This window comes from Protopterus annectens, chromosome 3.part1, assembly GCF_019279795.1.
Source record: "Protopterus annectens isolate FY-2018-M chromosome 3.part1, PAN1.0, whole genome shotgun sequence".
NCBI classification, from domain to species: Eukaryota; Metazoa; Chordata; order Ceratodontiformes; family Protopteridae; genus Protopterus; species Protopterus annectens.
This window is the reverse complement of record NC_056732.1, coordinates 204,840,790-204,858,792: the sequence shown is the minus strand read 5'-3', so window position 1 is coordinate 204,858,792 and position 18,003 is coordinate 204,840,790. Positions and strand designations below refer to the sequence as shown.

Here is an 18,003-nt window from a genome sequence, read left to right as displayed (position 1 = left end):
TTCTTGTGACATTTAGGTATTTTAGTTATGGAAATAACCATTTCATGCAACCATTACATTAAATACGGGATATAATTATGTCCTACAATCTTGGCACATTTGCCGTTTTTAACATTTTTTATCGGGACACAACTGCCCATAGAGGGACTGCCCCTCGCAAAGTGGGACAGGTGGTAACCTTAGTCGCTACTCCTATGTCAGTGCGGCGCGCTGACATGCTGCGGGACACCTTCTCTGGGTATGCCCACTGACGGTGCATTGCGGGACGAACACGGTGTTACGCGTATCCTTTGTTCCTTGGACGGGTACACTTAGGGCTTCGTGGGTTGTGTTTGCTTCTCCGTTTTGTTGGGACGGGTACTATGTTGCATACTCTACGTGCGTTTCATTCTGCACGGGCCCTGGCTGCTGCCATTACTATTATGGGCGGACCGTGGCAGTCAGCACATTAGGTTGCTCATCGCCTGCCGGCTTAGCCACGCCTCTGGAGGCATCCTACTTGGGCTCGCTCACGTACACTACGCACGTGTCTGTGGTTGCGGCGCGCTCTCATTACTATGCATATGGCGCTACTACGCCGACTATTCACTGCACCGCCGGCGCAGGCCTTACACCGCCCTTGCGCCGAGCTTCATGAATCCCGGGGATAGTGTTTTATTTTAATTTTATTCTTTAATTTTAACATGTTTCATTCAAATATGAATGGGTTTCATTTATTGATTTCTTTAGGCACTGTTAATTTTTTCTGGGTGGATGAGAGTTGTGTGTATGTATTTTGTGTCTGGAATGTTTGAAGTCATAGTTTATACTGACATGAATGAGTAGCATGGTTTATATTTCATTTTAGGTTTTATTTTGTTTTACTTTGTTGTTACTAGGAGAAGTGTTGGTTTGAGCTGAGTAGAGTTTATTTTAAGAGGAATAACATATTTAGGGTGTATGTTTACATTTTTGTGTTTTGAATGTGCAAGGTATATATTATCAACTCATGCATCATCAGTCATCGGCTCATGCTGTGTCAATCCACTGAAATGGCTAAGAAGGAATTACCCTCCGTGCAACACCCTTGCTAAACACCATCTTCCAAGGTTTGCTGCGGTAAGTTTGCTGATGCATTTTCAACATGCCGTTGTGCGATACTTTGCATTATATCTATATATATCCATATAGCTAAAGCAAAAAAAAAAAAAAAAAAAATATATATATATATATATATATATATATATATATATATATATATATATATATATATTATACACACACACACACACACACACAGATATATAGCTATAATATGTATTTATAATATATATGTGTGTATATATATATATATATATATATATATATATATATATATATATGTATACACACACAAACAAGAAGGTGTACAAAGCTACCACCCACTTCAATACTCATCTATAACAGTCTATAAATACCGAATTTAAAAAAAAACAGCACCTTACTACTCAGATATTACAATTTATTTAGGAGAGCACCACCAAAATCACATCAGCAAACCAAGTTTCTCTCAGGAAAAGGGGCTTCATCAGTGCGCACAGATCATTAATTCAAGCCAGAAATTAAATAGAAGACGGAGGGAAATTGACTTAAACAAGGTAAATACTTAAGAGGACAGCTGTTCCATTACACAAATTAATCAGAAAAATGCTAACATTCTTAGGAACTAAAAGAACTGTTAATATATCATCTTCCATTGTAATAATATATTTATAAAGTTAAACAAAGCTAAATAAAAAAAATACTGATTATGTCTCTTCTCAATATATATATATATACATATATATATATAAGACACCCAACCAAGTCATAGCCAGCTATAGACCCCCCTCCATGACTCAGGACACCTACTCTTCCTACCTGGTCCAACTTGAGACCATCAAGGTACCCCGTAGCAATCTGATCCTTGGTGACTTCAACTACCCCACCATAAACTGGGTGAACTATTCCTGCTCTAATGCACTCACCCAACGATTCTTTGATTTCATCAATTCTAATTCGCTAGACAAGCTTGTATCATCCCCCACAAGGACAGATAGCATTCTAGACTTGGTTCGCACCAACATGGGTGACTGCTGCACCACCCTCATAGTAAGTTCTTTGCTGGTGAGATCAGATGATTGGTCTGTCTCATTTGAAGTGCCTATCTCATCCAATCCCCCACTTGGCTAAAAAACTTCTCAAAAACTGACTACAACCTTCTAAGGGAGGGTATCAGTAGCTTCCCACCACTGCCCCCCCCCTCAGAGGATGCAGACAAATATGCTGAACAGTATGCCAATGCAGTATACAAGCACCTATACAACTTCATGGACTCAGCCATACCCAACAGAACTAAAACCTGCTCCTCAAGGAAACAAAAACCTGTCTGGTGGACATCCTCTATCAACAACCCTTACAGTAAAAGAAAGAAACTCTTGTCCAAGGGTTAAAAGGACAAATTCCTAATTGGAAAAACTCCCTCCTTAGCCTCAAGAAGCAAATTAGATCACTACTGAAAACCTCCAAAGCCGATTATGAAATCGAAACTATCCTCTGAAACAAAGCCTTTTTCAGTTACATCAGAAACCTCCATGGCAAAGCACAGGTTTTTTTCCGAATTAGTTCTTAACGGTGCCACTTACACTGATCCTGTTGACTTAGCGAACCTGGCAGCAGATAGGTTCAGAGCACACTTCATCCCCCTGTTCCTCCCTAAAGGCACATTTGACGTCCCCGATACTTGCCCCGCACCTCACATCTCTGTAGATCAAGTCTTAAAGGCCCAGAGCACAGCTTCCATGGGACCTGATAGTATCCCAAGCTGTATTCTGCAGCAACGTCTCCATCAAGAACTAGCCTCACTATTGAGCACCCTATTCAACCATAGCCTAAGTACAGACTTCATTCCAGCAGCGTTGAGAACTGCCATTGTCATCCATTTGCACAAAGGTGGTGCCACTACTGACTCTAGTAACTATCACCCATTAGCTTGACGAGTCTGATCTGTAAGGCCATGAAGCGTATTATTATGGACCTCATAACAAGGACAAAGGCATTCTCCAAGTCCTTGACCCCACCCAGTTCAGATTCGTCAAGGGCAGATCTTGCCTGTTGAACCTGGTTGACTTTTTTGAGACTGTCACCAAGTTACTGGATGAGGGAAAGTCACTACACACACCTTACCTTGACTTGGCCAAAGCCTTTGATGCAATTCCCCACTTGGGCATCATCGAAAAGCTGGTGTAAATCTGTATCTCATCAGGTGAGTGGCCAACTGACTCACTGATAGGGCCCACAAGGTCAAAATAGGTGCCACTACCTCTGATTGCAGACCTGTCAATAGTGATGTCCCCCAGGGATCTGTTCTGGGACCCCTATTATTTGGCATCTACTTCTCAGAGGCCCAGGCAAAGACAAAAGGCCTGTGGCTAACCAAGTCTGCAGACGACTGTAAGTTGGGTGCTGTCATTGACTCCCCAAATGATGTTAACATACTTCAGGAGGGTCTCACAGCAACAAATGACTGGTGCCGAAGTCATGGCCTTAAGTTAAATGCAAAAAAATGTATTATTATACCATTTGGCAAAAACAAGGCCTCTATCGATTACCATATTAGCGGAAACCCACTAAGCATACAACCTGTGGTGAGAGACCTGGGTACACAAGTTGACAACAATCTCACATTTGCCCATCATGTAGCGGCAGTGGTCAGAAAAGCCTTTTACTTGGTTCATCTTATACGTAAAGGGCTTGCATCCAGAAAAAAAGAGGTTATTACCTCTCTGTACTCCTCCCTCATTAGGAAAGTAATTGAGTACAACGCCCCATTTGGTATGTACCTCTCCAAACACCTGCACCAACTGGAAAGGCCACAGAAATACCTCACAAAGAGAATCCATGGCCTCTAACACTTGTCCTATGTGGACAGACTCAAATCACAATCACTCTACTCTGTATTGTATAGATTGCTCAGAGGTGACCTGTGTCTCACCTACAAGGCAATTTTAGACTCTGTTCTATTAGAGATGCTCCATATCCATAAGTCTAACTCCTCGCATAGTACCTGATCAAAAAGCTTAAATCTAATATGTGACATTAACAAAACCTGCTGAAGAGACAGGTTTGTCTCCCAGAGCCTGCCCCATCTCTGGAATAGACTCCCCATACACGTCAAGCAAAGTACGTCACTGACCTTCTTCAAGCGCAACCTTGATGAATGGATGGGCAACCACAAATTTGTCCCAGGGTTCCACCTGTGTCCCTCATTGACAGGGGTGACAGGTGCTGATTGTGGTTTATTTTCTGTGGATAAACTCTTGGCTAGGCTTGTAAGGGCCCCAGAGCCATTAGCTTAGTAATCGCCAATGATCCTATGATCCTATATATGTATGGGTCTCTGGTTAAAGATCCAGTGCTTACACCAGCAAATGTTAAAGCATAAAATCCAAGAATGCCAAAAACCCAGAAGCTCGAACATTTTGCCAGGATGCCTACAAAAATCCTGGTAATTATATATAAAACTATGATATTGCACTCCAATAACACAAATTCCCACTGTACTGCAATCCCTCATAATAATGGCCCATAAGGTTTGAGCTTCAAGGTTTATGGCAATGTGACTGATTTAACATTTCCTCTTGTAAGCATTCAGTCTTTAGTCAAGGACTCACACACACACACACACACACACACATACATTTATATATATATAACCAGTATTTATGCAAAATACCTCTGTGAAAAACCTCATCAGTCTAAAAACTCATGGCTTACAGGAAAAAAACTAGCAGTAGTGGTGGAAAGATCCTTTGCAATATCACACAACAGAAAGGTGGTTAAAAATGAAAGCAGGACTCTCAAAGCTACTTTTTGTCTAAAGACATCTCTTTATTTGCAAATACTACTTTACAGGTAGATGAGCGGTGCTCGGATAATGTGTTAAGGTTTGTAGTAATATGCACTTATTTCAATTGTTCCAAGAAGGGGAGATAGAAAACCTTTGTTTAAAGGCACAATATATCTATATCTCTCTATGCAGCTATCCACACACACACACACACACACACACACACACACACACACACACTAACCTTTAACCCCCCCCAAAAAAGGATGTGGAATAAACACACCAGAACTGCAGCTAGTTCATTTGGCATAGTCTGTAAATCCCCAAAACTCTCACCTCTTCAACTCCTCAACTCAAATTTGAGGAACAAAAACTTAAAAAAAAATAAAAAAAAAATAAAATTAAAATAAAGAAATAAAGAAAAAAGGTCTCCTTAGCTCACCACACAATAAGTGCTTGACAGCTGCAGTTGTGACCACAAATGCAGTATTGATATTCATTTATGAGACATGATATCCTTGCAGCTTCCTAAATCAGTACTGGTACTGCACTCCCACACCACTGACACCTGATGATCATGACCCTAACAGCTTGCACCTGGAACAGCTGCTGTGTGCACCTTGCCCACGTTACAGTTCTGAAAAACACATATAGCATAAAAAATAAATAGTTTTCCCTGTGTCATACCTTAAAACTCCTGTAATGGAGTCCAGTAGGATATATGCAAATTACCTCTTGAGGACATACAGTGTTTCAGCTACATGGCTTCTGAATGTGCATAGCTGAAACATTGTATGTCCTTAAGGGGTCACTTGTATAAATTAATTGCGCCACCATTACAGGAGGTTTTAAGGTATTGTACACTGAAAACTGTAGCTTGGCTGGGTTTTTGTCATCAGGCATGATTTGAAGCTATGTGTTTCTAAAGTACAGACAAACAATGTATTTATGCTTTGCTGAAGAGGTCACTAAAGGCAGATGATTGTCCACACCTATTGGGTTTGGCTTTGTTGGTCTGAATGTACCTGTAAGATTTAAAAAGTAAAACGTCAAGAGCATTCAGAAGCCATATAGCTGAAACACTACATGTCCTTAATGGGTCATCTGCATGTATCCCATAGGCCTTATTTACAGAATGTTTAAAGTATTAAACAGTGAAAACTTTAGCCTGGCTGAGTTTTTCTTGCTGGTTTACTGTATGGTTTGTCTGTGTGACCTTTTTATCCTTTGATGTGGATAAATTATATATATTTAAAAATATGCACAATATGTACATTTTGATCATATTGATCAGGTTGATTACATGATCTTAACAAAAATAAACCAAACTAGATGCACATTCCTAGAGACTATAACAGGAAAACATCACATAATATAATAGAAAGCATATACTACAGTGACAAGAAAAGCCCACATACACAACGCCACAAATAACTAAACATGACCTTAAAACATAAACACAACTGATATAACATAAAGAATAAATAAATCTGACTCATTCCGTCCAAAATAAATTAATAAATATGACTCTTCCACTTCAACTGGGAAAGCAATGAAAATGTCAAATCTAGCAGGCCTTAGTGTGCCATCCCTTCTATAAACAGAGTATAAACTTATATAAACTTGTTAAACTGAAGTCCCATCTGCTTGAGTTGGTAGTAGCTCAGGTGGATGTAAGATATCCCACTGCACCTATTGAATAGAGTGGTGGAATTTTTCTGATATCTGGTAAAATTTCCCTAGTACTATAACTATACCTTGGGTGTCCCCTGAAAATAGGCCAATAGCCTAGTTGGAATGACAGGTCAGAAGATAACAAATACATAAACAACACCCATTCCTTTAACAAATATTAAAGCAATCATTTGTAACACCAACAACCCCCAGCAATGTGATAAGCACTCCCCTTCCAGTGATCAACGTTCCACATAGCTTACAGGCAAGCCAAAACAACTAAAAGTATACCATTTATGTCCATAAAGCATTTATAATAAGCTTAGTGGTATAGAGGCCTGAATCTCAGATAACAATCTACACATTTTAACTATGACGTAAACCGGGCTAAAAGCACCCAACTGCCACCTACCTATTTAAACTGATATTTATGACATTTATTTTGATAACAGGCCTTATCACAGGACTGGTAGAGGAAAGATGTGACTATGTGAAATGTAAGATTCTTCCATTTGCAAATTGTTTTAATAAAGCAGAAACAGATTCAGATCAGTACCTAATCACCCTAAGCACTTGGAACCACATCAAACTTTGCCTGGCTGTTGTCTACATTCCCCACCTTCCTCCATAAAAATATTCCAGACTACTCTATCAAATATAATAATAAAAAAAGAAATCACAGTATAATAATACTAGAAGACTTTAACAGATATGGTGTCAAATAAAAGTAGAAACATTTTTCTCATAGTCCAACCTCCACAAGCTAAGAAAAACACTTATCAGACAAAATACAAATTCAGAGACTCATTTATTGAGTTACTCTTAGCAAATACTCCACAGTCAATATACAATGTGAAATGCTTCCCAAATAAGCTAAGTAACCACTTTCATTTCAAAAACATCTTCAGTAAAAAAAAAGAACTATTAGGATAACCACAAATATTGCTAAGGCATTATATTTTAGAAACAAAACACTTTTCTTTCTAACCCAAACATGTCTGGAAGGAACTAAAGCAGCTCACCGGAAGAATAACTGTCTCGTCTTCCTCTAGCGACAATCAGAGTCAACAAAACTGATACTTTTTCTAATGCATTCAAAACTTCCTCTTATCTACCATAAAAGAAACTTCTGAAATTGCTTCTACCCTGTCACGGGGACTGCTATCTCACCTTCTCAGCTCTTGTTGTGTCTTTCGGCTTTTCCCGGTTAGAGGTCGCCACAGCGGAACTCCGATCCGCTAATGATTGGCAGTTGATTTTTACGTGCTGAGTTGCCAGCCCTAATGCACAACCTTCAACGAATGAGTAAAGATGGGGGAGAATTGCCCATTCACGCACATCATTGTCACCACACAGTAACTGAGAATGTAACCGGTCAGCGTCTTACTGTGAGGCGACAACGCTACCGCAGCACCATCACCGTGGATATCTCACCTTCTCAGCTACACCTAAATGATAATGTGGCCACATTTCACTTCTCAGCAATAACCACTGAAGAAACCAGATCTCCTAAAACTTACTCCCTACATTCAACTTTCCTTAAACTGGCAACAGAGAAAATCCAAAAGCCACTAACTCACATATTCAATCTCTATTTAACCAGCACTGGAGTCCCTGCAGCCTTAAACCATGCTAATCCCATACAGGGCCGGTGCTAGCATTTTGGGGGCCCCCAGCAAGGTTCAAGTTGGGGGCCCTACTCAAGAGAACATGAAGCGTGACCACATTGCTATTGCACCTCCTTCCCTGTCAAGCTCATCCAGCACCATTTAACCACTAGTGTCACTACATTCAGATCATTAAGAATTTATGTGCCAAGCCCAGACTGGCATTTAGTACCAAGGTTACATTATGATAAACTTCTGTACTACAGTACGGTAGCTAATCACAGGTACACACTGACTGACACAATACCAATGTTGCACTAAGACAACCCCCTGTACCACAGCACGGTAGCTACTCACAGGTGTGCACACACTGACTAGCATTTAGTGCCAATGTTACAATCCTGATAAACCCCTGTACCACAGCAAGGTAGTGACTCAGGTGCACATGACAAGGTAGCAACTCACAGGTGCACACACTGACTGGCATCGAGTACCAATGTGACATTATGAAATCCCTGTACCACAGCAAGGTTGCCACTCACAGATGCAGACACTGACTGGATACTCAACTGCCCAGATTTTCAAAGAATGTCCAGATGTGACTCTTGTTTGGTCTGTTTTTGTGGCAATCATTGATGACTGAATTCATTAAATGACAGGCATTTCAGTTTATACCCTTCAGAACATCTATGGCAAGACCTTTTATTCTAACATTCAGTTTATAACAGCAATATTTAAAATTTGCCCAGATCTTTGGGGCTGGAAACCCATTTTCTGTGGCTTTGTCCAGATTTTGTGCCATGAGATAAAGAGCTACAGCTGGCATTTAGTAGCAATGTTACATTATGACAAGCCTCTGTACTGCATCAAGGTATCCAGTCCCAAAGAGGTACACAGACACCTACACTGACTCCCCAAAGACACCCACATTGACTGGCATTTAGTAGCAATGTTGTTACATTACGACAAGCCTCTGTACTGCATCAAGGTAGCCAGTCCCACAGAGGTACACAGACTCCCAGACACAGACTCCCACACAGAGAGACAGAGACACAGACTCCCACATAGAGAGACAGAGACACAGACTCCCACACAGAGAGACAGAGACACAGACTCCCACACAGAGAGACAGAGACACAGACTCCCACACACAGAGAGACAGAGACACAGACTCCCACACACAGAGAGACAGAGACACAGACTCCCACACACAGAGACACAGACTCCCACACACAGAGACACAGACTCCCACACACACAGAGACAGAGACTCCACACACACACAAAGACAGAGACTCCCACACACACACACACACACACACACACACACACACACACACACACACACACACACACACACACACACACACACACACACACACACAGGCAGAGACAGAGACTCCCACACACAGAGACTCCCACACACAGATACTCCCACACACAGAGACTCCCACACACAGAGACTCCCACACACAGAGACTCCCACACACACACAGAGACTCCCACACACACAGAGAGACTCCCACACACACACAGAGACTCCCACACACAGACAGACAGATACAGAGACTCCCACACACACAGACTCCCACACACACACACACAGACTCACACACACACACTCCCACACACAGAGACAGAGACACAGACCCACACACACACACAGACTGACCCCGAGACAGAGACACAGACTCCCACACACATGATAAAAGACAGCACTACAGCAAGACTGAACATTAACACCCACACAATTACTGACATGAACAGTCACACTGCAGATGTACACAACACAGCTATGGGACACAGAAAAGACTACAGACAACATACAAGGGAAAGCCATGGGGATTACTGAGCCTGAGGCAGACTCAAACCCATGCACATGAGAGTAATGGGGATTAGTAAGTCTGACACAGGCAGACTCAAACCCAGAAAGAAAAAGATGAATACCAAAGTGGCATTCATCTTCCATATGCATTTACCTCTTCAGCTTCTGACTGCTGCCACTTGTCTGTTCTTCCTTCGCTTCTGTCCTAGCCCTTGAAGAGTCTTGCTGCTCCCAACTGTGCTGCCACTTGTCTGTTCTTCCTTCGCTTCTGTCCTAGCCCTTGAAGAGTCTTGCTGCTCCCAACTGTCATACCATCCTGATGAGTCCTGCCACTACCCTGCCACTCCACATGAGTCCTTCTGCTCCTGACAAGTCCTGCCACTCCGAGTCCAGCTGATCCTAGCTGCCTTTGCCTAACATCCTGCTAGTTCCATCCTCATGGTCCTACCTGTTGGAGGTACGTAAACAAAAACAGTGAATACACAGCATACAAGCCAGACTAAGGTACTACCTGAAATTACTGCCTGACAGCATTATAAAAGATTACTGGAAAGGAAATATGAGCACATACCTAATCTACAGTTTTACTGGGATCTTACGAATTTTCTTCCGGACAAAATCTTCAATGAGGCTGCCATGTGATACACTTCGTCCCACTTCATGCTCAATTGAGAGCACAGCTAAGCCTGAAAGTCTCTCCTGACTCATTGATGAACGCAGGTATGTCTTTATGAGTTTCAACTTTGAAAAGCTGCGTTCTGCAGTAGCCACTGTAACAGGTGCAGTCAAATAAATGCGCATTGAAACATAAGTATTTATATATATATCTTGCAAGTGGTTGCGAATAAGGAAATTTAACACAGTCAGTGGTGACGATTCATTATCAATCATTCGAGAAAGGCTTTTAAGTTCGTGTCCAAGGTCAGAGTCATCAATATCACAGTGGCCACTTATTCTGTCAGCCAGTTGTTCTTTCAGAGCCTTGCAGTGTTGCAGCAGTGTATCTTCTGCAACATCACTCAAGGCTTTAATATTTGATAAAAATCCAAAGGCCTTATCAAACTCGGAAAGCTGCTGAAACCGGTCAGTAAACGATTGGATTGTTGTGTCCAGCAGCACATTGAAGAACTCTACACATAATTTTATCGCTGGATCCTGTACAGTCTCATCTTCTCCTTCATAGTCAAAGAACCGTTTTACTTTCCTTCGTCCCTTTTCTTGAAATGTGGTGCCAACATCCAGTTCTTCTGCTATCTTGGAGGCTTCGCCCATGGCATGTTGAAATCCTGTTTCTCTGTAATTCTTAAGCAGGTCCATAGTGGATGCCAGCACTTTGACACATGTTGAAATATCAACAGATGGACTCTGCAGAACTTTGCTTGCACGATTTACCTCTGTCAGCACATCATACCAAACCACTAAACATACAATGAACTGGTATGACATAAGTTCTGAGCACAGTCCTCTTGCTTGTTGATATGTTGCAGCATCATTTGTACGTACTGCTTCCCCTATCTCCTGTAATGCCTCAATGACTCCCTTCAACTGAAATCTTACTGCCTTGACAGAGTCTATCCTGCATTCCCAGCGAGTCTCCGACAGTGGCTTCACAGTGACATTTGTGTGCCGTTTAAGATCTGCCATCTGTTTGTTGATGCTGAACAGAGTACGTAAATGTTCTGCAGACATCCAAAGAATGACACTGCCTGTACTGATGAATGTGCTCCATCACTAACTATAAGATTTAAATTATGGCAGGCACACAGCACAAAAAAGTCCTTGAATTCATATGTTTTATCCGGGCCTGCAGTCCAGCGTTTCCCTTCATCTTGCTGCCATTGTCATATCCTTGTCCTCGACAGTCATTAATGTCCAGTTGATGATTTTGAAGAGTCTGAAGAAGAGCTTCTGTCAGTCCTGCCCCAGTTGTGTCATTCACAGGCACAAATCCCAGAAAATGTTCCTCAACTGTGGCTACAGTCTGTGAAATGTCCACATACCGAACTACTACAGTCATTTGCTCTTGATTGCTGATATCTGGCGTGCAATCAAGAATCACAGAAAAGTACCTAGTGTCCTTCACCTTCCCTACTATGATCCTTAAGATAGCATTTGCAATCAACTGGATAACTTCATTCTGTATGTCCTTCCCAAGATAGTGATCCATTATCTCTTTATTACGAATACGACGCAAATGTTCAGCCATAACAGGGTCAAACTGTGACAAAAGTTACACTTGACCTAAGAAGTTGCCATTGCCATAGGTGTCCAGGGCATCAGTTGTACCACGGAATGCCATGTTCCGTTCTGCCAAGTACTGGACAACAGCAATAATGCGTTCTAACACCACGCCAGTAAGTTATCTCCTTTTCAACCACTGCTTGCCTCTTATCATCCATAGTCTGCCTACTCTTTATTCTGTTGTCCAGTTCCTTCCACTTCATCATGCATGCCATATGCTCTGGTGCTCTGTCATGGCTGTGTAAAGCTTTGGACATCTCTCTCCATGCTTTGTAACCACCTGACCTGAGAAGATGGTTAGAATGTCCAAACAATTTGCATGGAAAGCAAAATAGTGCATCCTTTGAGACCGAATATGTCAGCCAAGTGCGTTTTGCTCGCTCCATTAGGCAGCACATGGAAGTAGTTCTCAGATGTAAATCTTCTTTTCTGCTCATTGACTGGGAACTGTGTTAACACCACTTGCACAGGTCCATGCTGAATGGCAGCTACCCTAAACTCATCCCTAATCAAGTCTGGCCAAGTCCCTAGATCCTCCAAAGATGTACCCGACACTCCCTGCAAGTCATAGGCCACATCTGTCACTATGGAAGTATGGGCTCCTTCTGTATCAAAGTCTGGTGATCCAGGCAACACCTCAGGTGAGTCTGCATTTGCTGCCGTGCTTTCACCCATGGTAATGGCTGTAGGTCCACAGGAAGTAGCCTGTGGTGTGGCCGCAAGAAAGTTGTTACTTTCTAGTGAAAGGATGCTGGCCTCACAGTGGTCAGACTGTAATGCAAAACCATTGTGTTGTCCTGAAGGCAGACTTTTTCCTGAATCTCCCCTCACTGATGAGTCACAGAAAAATTTCATAATGGAACCCTGTCTCTTTGCATCCTCATTTCTCTGCTGCTGAAGCTTTCTTTTTGCTGCTCCTGACAAATATGTGCGCTTCATCTCTAACTGGGAATGGAAGTAAAGCAGAATTACTACATATACAGAGTCCTTTGGTCATACTGTTATTAAAAATGCTTAATGGCTTTCATTGACAGTCTATTGCACTGCAGGCAGAAAGACTGAAAAATGACTAACCAGTAGGCACAAACAAGTAATGAGAGGCCCAGGTTACAGTTTCATGTTAGATATCTATCACTAGAGGTGAACGTCAGCTTTTTCTACACAATTCTTCTCCTGTCATCCCCCTAAACATGTGAAGTGGCCACAGATGATGCAAAAGACTGATATTACAAGCTTCTTAGACTAAAGTCTGAAAGAACTAATGACTAGGAGAGGCACAAGTTTGAAGGAGAACACACCAAATTGAGGCAAGACAAATGTTACGGTACAATACAGACTACACATGCCCACTCCCTCTCAATCTCTTAGCAGACTTGAACAAATCAAAATAATTTTTTGAACAAAGGAGTGAAATCATGGATTTGCTAGACAACCTCATGTGTGAAGGATGAAGTGGCACACAGACTGGGAGACTGACATTCCCACAACCCCTCTTAGCACAGGATCAGTGTACAAAAGCATAAATCTAAGGAATGTACCATGCATTACGTGGAGAGTATGAAACAAGAAGTCAATTTCTGTTAGTAGCCTCAACTGTCCACATTGTGCTATGCAATCACTGAGAGAGAACAGGCTAAAAAACAAACATCTGGACACAATTTTCACAGGCCCCGTCAACCTCCTAAAATTGTCAACTTAATTCAGACAGCCAAAAAACTTGGATAGCAGAGCAGTGTTTGCAGTAGTATGCATTAGAGACATCAGTACATTCTGTGGAATTCTTACCCCCCCATCTCGGCACAATTTTGGACAAAGTGAAAAAAATTACCAATGTGCTTACAGTCTGACACTCCCCATTACAAAAAAAACTCCAAACAATGGACACTGCCACATTCTCACAGGTCCTACCCACACTCCCAAACTTTCAATAGCTATGGACCATAAAAATAAGTCATTGCAACAAAGCATATGAAGAACAGTTGGACAGCACTATAAACAGATAGCAGAACAGTGTTTGCATTAGCAGGCATAAAGATATCAGTACATTCTGCGGAATTCTTAACCCCCCCCCCCCCAAGTCTAGGCAGAATTCTGGATGAAGTGAAAACAAAAAGGCATAGCATAAATAGTACCCCACCAGCCTAAAACCCACTTCCCCCGGAGTCCTTTGAAAGTCTCTTTATCTACTACTTCTAGTATGTCGAGGGATCAGTTGCTAGTGTCCTCTCCAGCTCAACTGGTGAACCTGGGAATATTGAGGCAATGTTTCAACTGCCTCATGTACACAGACAATCCTCTCCTTCTCCCACAAAACACAAATACATGCGAGAGATGCAACTATACGGCCAAACTGGAGGCTGAGCTCTCTCAACATAGGACTGGCAAGACCAGACAGGAGGAGAAGGTAACCACACACAATACATACCCAGTCACACATGGTACCATCACAACTTCAAATCATACACATACTCACACAAAGACATACTGAGGCTCTGATCAAAATTTACCAAAACAGCAGAGGCCACCAAAGCAGACACCCAAACAACTACCACCTCACGACCCAACACATGCAACACATAGACCACACAGTCAGAGTGTCAAACAGTCACAGCCCTTAAGGCCAAACAAAATGCCAGACACACTTGTCATTGGTGATTCCATAGTCAGACACACTGACGTCCCGCCACCAGACTGAGTAAAGAGAAGGTCACAGTAAGCTGCCTGTCAGGCGCTAGAATCCGCCACATAACGCAAGCACTCAGGTCTCTCAACAGCAGGTACAAGTACGACTCAGTCATTGTCCACGCTGGTGTCAACGACCTGAGACGCACCTCCTTGGACTATATGAAAAGGGACATCGAGGAGCTCTCTGATTATGTAGCCCAGGCAGGTATGACCCTGACCTTGAGCAGTATCCTACCTTCACCTAGAATGATGCCACAATACAGTGATAAGATGATCAGCTTTAATAATTGGCTTAAATTCTGGTGTCATTCAAAGGGGATCCAATGTCTGTCTGCCTGGGATGACATGCTGGACAAGCCACGCTGCCAAGGGACGGCTTGCACCTGTCACCCTGGGCTTCCGGATATTGGCAAAGGCTCTTGCCACCCCATAGTGCCTTTTTAGGCAAGGCTCAAATTCTAAACCTACCACCCTAGAACACCAAAAAGGAAAAAACTAAGGGTAATGCTGCTCAATGCCAGAAGTCTCAATCTCAAGATGCACGCACTCGAGGCCCTTCTCAATATGGAGAACATCGATGTCTGTGCTGTGACAGAAACCTGGTTCAAGGCTCCTGAGAGCACCCCAGCACTAACAGGTTTCACCTCATATCATGCGTTCCGCCCCAAAATCCGGACAACACCAAGAAAGGAGGGGTGTCCATATTCATAAAGGACACCCACACCTCAAGGTTGGTGGCAACGCATGATGCATCGGAGACCATCCAGGTGCAATTAACCATAGGCAAGACTGCTCTGCAATTTGTAGCATGTTACAGGCCACCCTCTCAAACTCAGGAACCTCACATGGCCTTCCTGAAAACATTGGAGGGATAAATGTATCTCCAAACACCATCATACTAGGTGACTTTAACTACCCTAATATAGACTGGGAACACTACTCAAGCCCGAACACTCTAACCCAAAGATTCCTGGAGTTCATAAACTCAAATGCCATGGAACAACTAGTCACCATCCCCACAAGAGGAGAAAACATACTTGATCTCATCATCACGAACATGGGATCAAAATGTTCAACACCGAAGTATACCCCTCACTGGTGAGATCAGATCATAAACTAATCTCGCTGGAGGTCCTCATCCCGCCCCACCTGAAACAAAAAGACCACAGTGAAAACTTCTCAAAAGCCGATTTCACACTTCTAAAACTAGTGTGGTCTCCTTTAAGGCCCCTGAGCCAGTGGTAAACATTACTCAAACCGCTGAATCACTTACAAATGCCTTCTACCAGCACCTACAGGACTGCATGGATCAGGCAATCCCAAACAAAACTAAGACTCTCTGTACCAAAGGCAAGCGTCCAGTCTGGTGGACCCCAGCCATAAACAAGCTCTACAACAAAAGGAGGAAGCTACTACAAGATAGAGCAAAATCCTTGAAAGGTAAGACACCTTTGATCATTATAAGTAAAAACTAAGAGCTCTCATAAAATCATCCAAGGCAAATTTTGAGAGAAAAATCGCCAAGGACTCTAAAGAGAATCATAAGGCCTTCTTTAGCTATGTTAGAAACCTAGGAGGAAACTCCCAGATATGCTCAGAATTAGTTCAAAATGATGTGAAAATTACTGAACCTACACACATTGCCAACATACTGGCTGACAGGTTCAGTGCAAACTTCCGCTCCCCCAAAGGAGAGATATCTATTCCAGAGGATTGTAGCCCCCAAACATCTCCAACGCCCAGGTGAGAACTGCCCTCACTAAGGCAAAAACACAGCATCCATGGGACCAGATGGTGTCCCCGGCTGTGTGCTTCATGAACTCAATGAGGAATTAAACCCACAGTTAGGACAGCTGTTTAATCTTAGCCTCACCTCAGGATACGTACCCAAGGAGTGGCGCGACTGTGGTCCCACTTCATAAGGGCGGTGCCTCCACAGACCCTGGAAATTACACCCATTAGCTTGACAAGCCTTATCTGCAAAGCCATGGAGAGGACCATAATGGAACTCATAAATAAAGACATAGGGAACTTGCAGACTTTGGATCCAACTCAGTTTGGCTTTGTCAAAGGCAGATCCTGCCTCTTAAACTTGGTTGACTTTTTCGAGACAGTCACCAAGGCCATTGATGAGGGAAAGGCAGTCCATACAGCCTACCTCGACCTGGCAAAGGCATTCGACACAATACCCCACTCAGGTATCATCGAAAAACTCATCAGCTTGAATGTAAACCCATACATCACAAGATGGGTTGCAAACTGGCTAAGTGACAGAACCCACAGGGTCAGAGTTGCTGGAGCCATGTCAGACTCAAAGCCTGTCACAAGTGGTGTCCCACAGGGCTCAGTCCTGGGTCCACTCTTGTTCGGCATCTACTTTTCTGAAGTACAAGCAAACACAGGAGGGTTATGGCTGACAAAGTTTGCAGATGACTGCAAACTGGGCGCCATAGTCGAAAACACATCTGACACAGATATCCTCCAGAAGGGCCTCACAGAAATGGATAACTGGTGCCAGAGCCATGGCCTGAAGTTAAACGCCAAAAAATGCATAGTCATACCCTTTGGGAAAAACAAGGCTACCCCTAGCTACCATATAGGTGGCAATCCACTGAGCACAGAAAAAGTCATCAGAGATCTGGGGACCCAGGTTGACAGTAGCCTTCGCTTGACACTCATGTTGCTAAAGTAGTTAGGAAAACCTTCTATATCACCCACCTGATCATGAAGGGATTCACATCTAGATCAAGGGAGGTCATCGTCCCCTGTACTCATCACTTATTAGACCTATGATTGAGTACAATGCCCCGTTCGGAATGTATCTGACCAGACACCTGCTGCAGCTTGAAAGGCCCCAAAGTTCCTCACCAAAAGGATAAAGGGTCTCAAAATATGTCTTATGCTGCCCGACTGAAAGAACTCCAGCTCTATTCAGTCTCATACCGCTTGCTCAGAGGTGACCTGTGCCTGACATATAAGGCCATGTCAAACCCAGATTTGATGAATATGCTTCACCTCAAAAATCTAGATCCCTCAGAACCACAAGGGCGGAGACTTAAACCTTGACACGGTTATAAATAGAACGTGCTGGAGGGACAGATTCATCACCCAGAGACTCCCTATGCT

The 18,003-nt window shown here is 42.8% G+C and overlaps 1 protein-coding gene across 1 annotated transcript in view; it reads left to right on the top strand.

The window, feature by feature from the left end:
- The first annotated feature begins 952 nt into the window (after window positions 1–952).
- LOC122798064 (C-C chemokine receptor type 4-like) overlaps window positions 953–18,003 on the top strand; it is a 103,083-nt gene continuing 86,032 nt past the window's right edge. The window contains exon 1 of the mRNA XM_044066716.1: window positions 953–1,098. The gene's annotated coding sequence lies outside the window, so the exon portion shown is untranslated. The remainder of the gene's footprint in view (window positions 1,099–18,003) is intronic.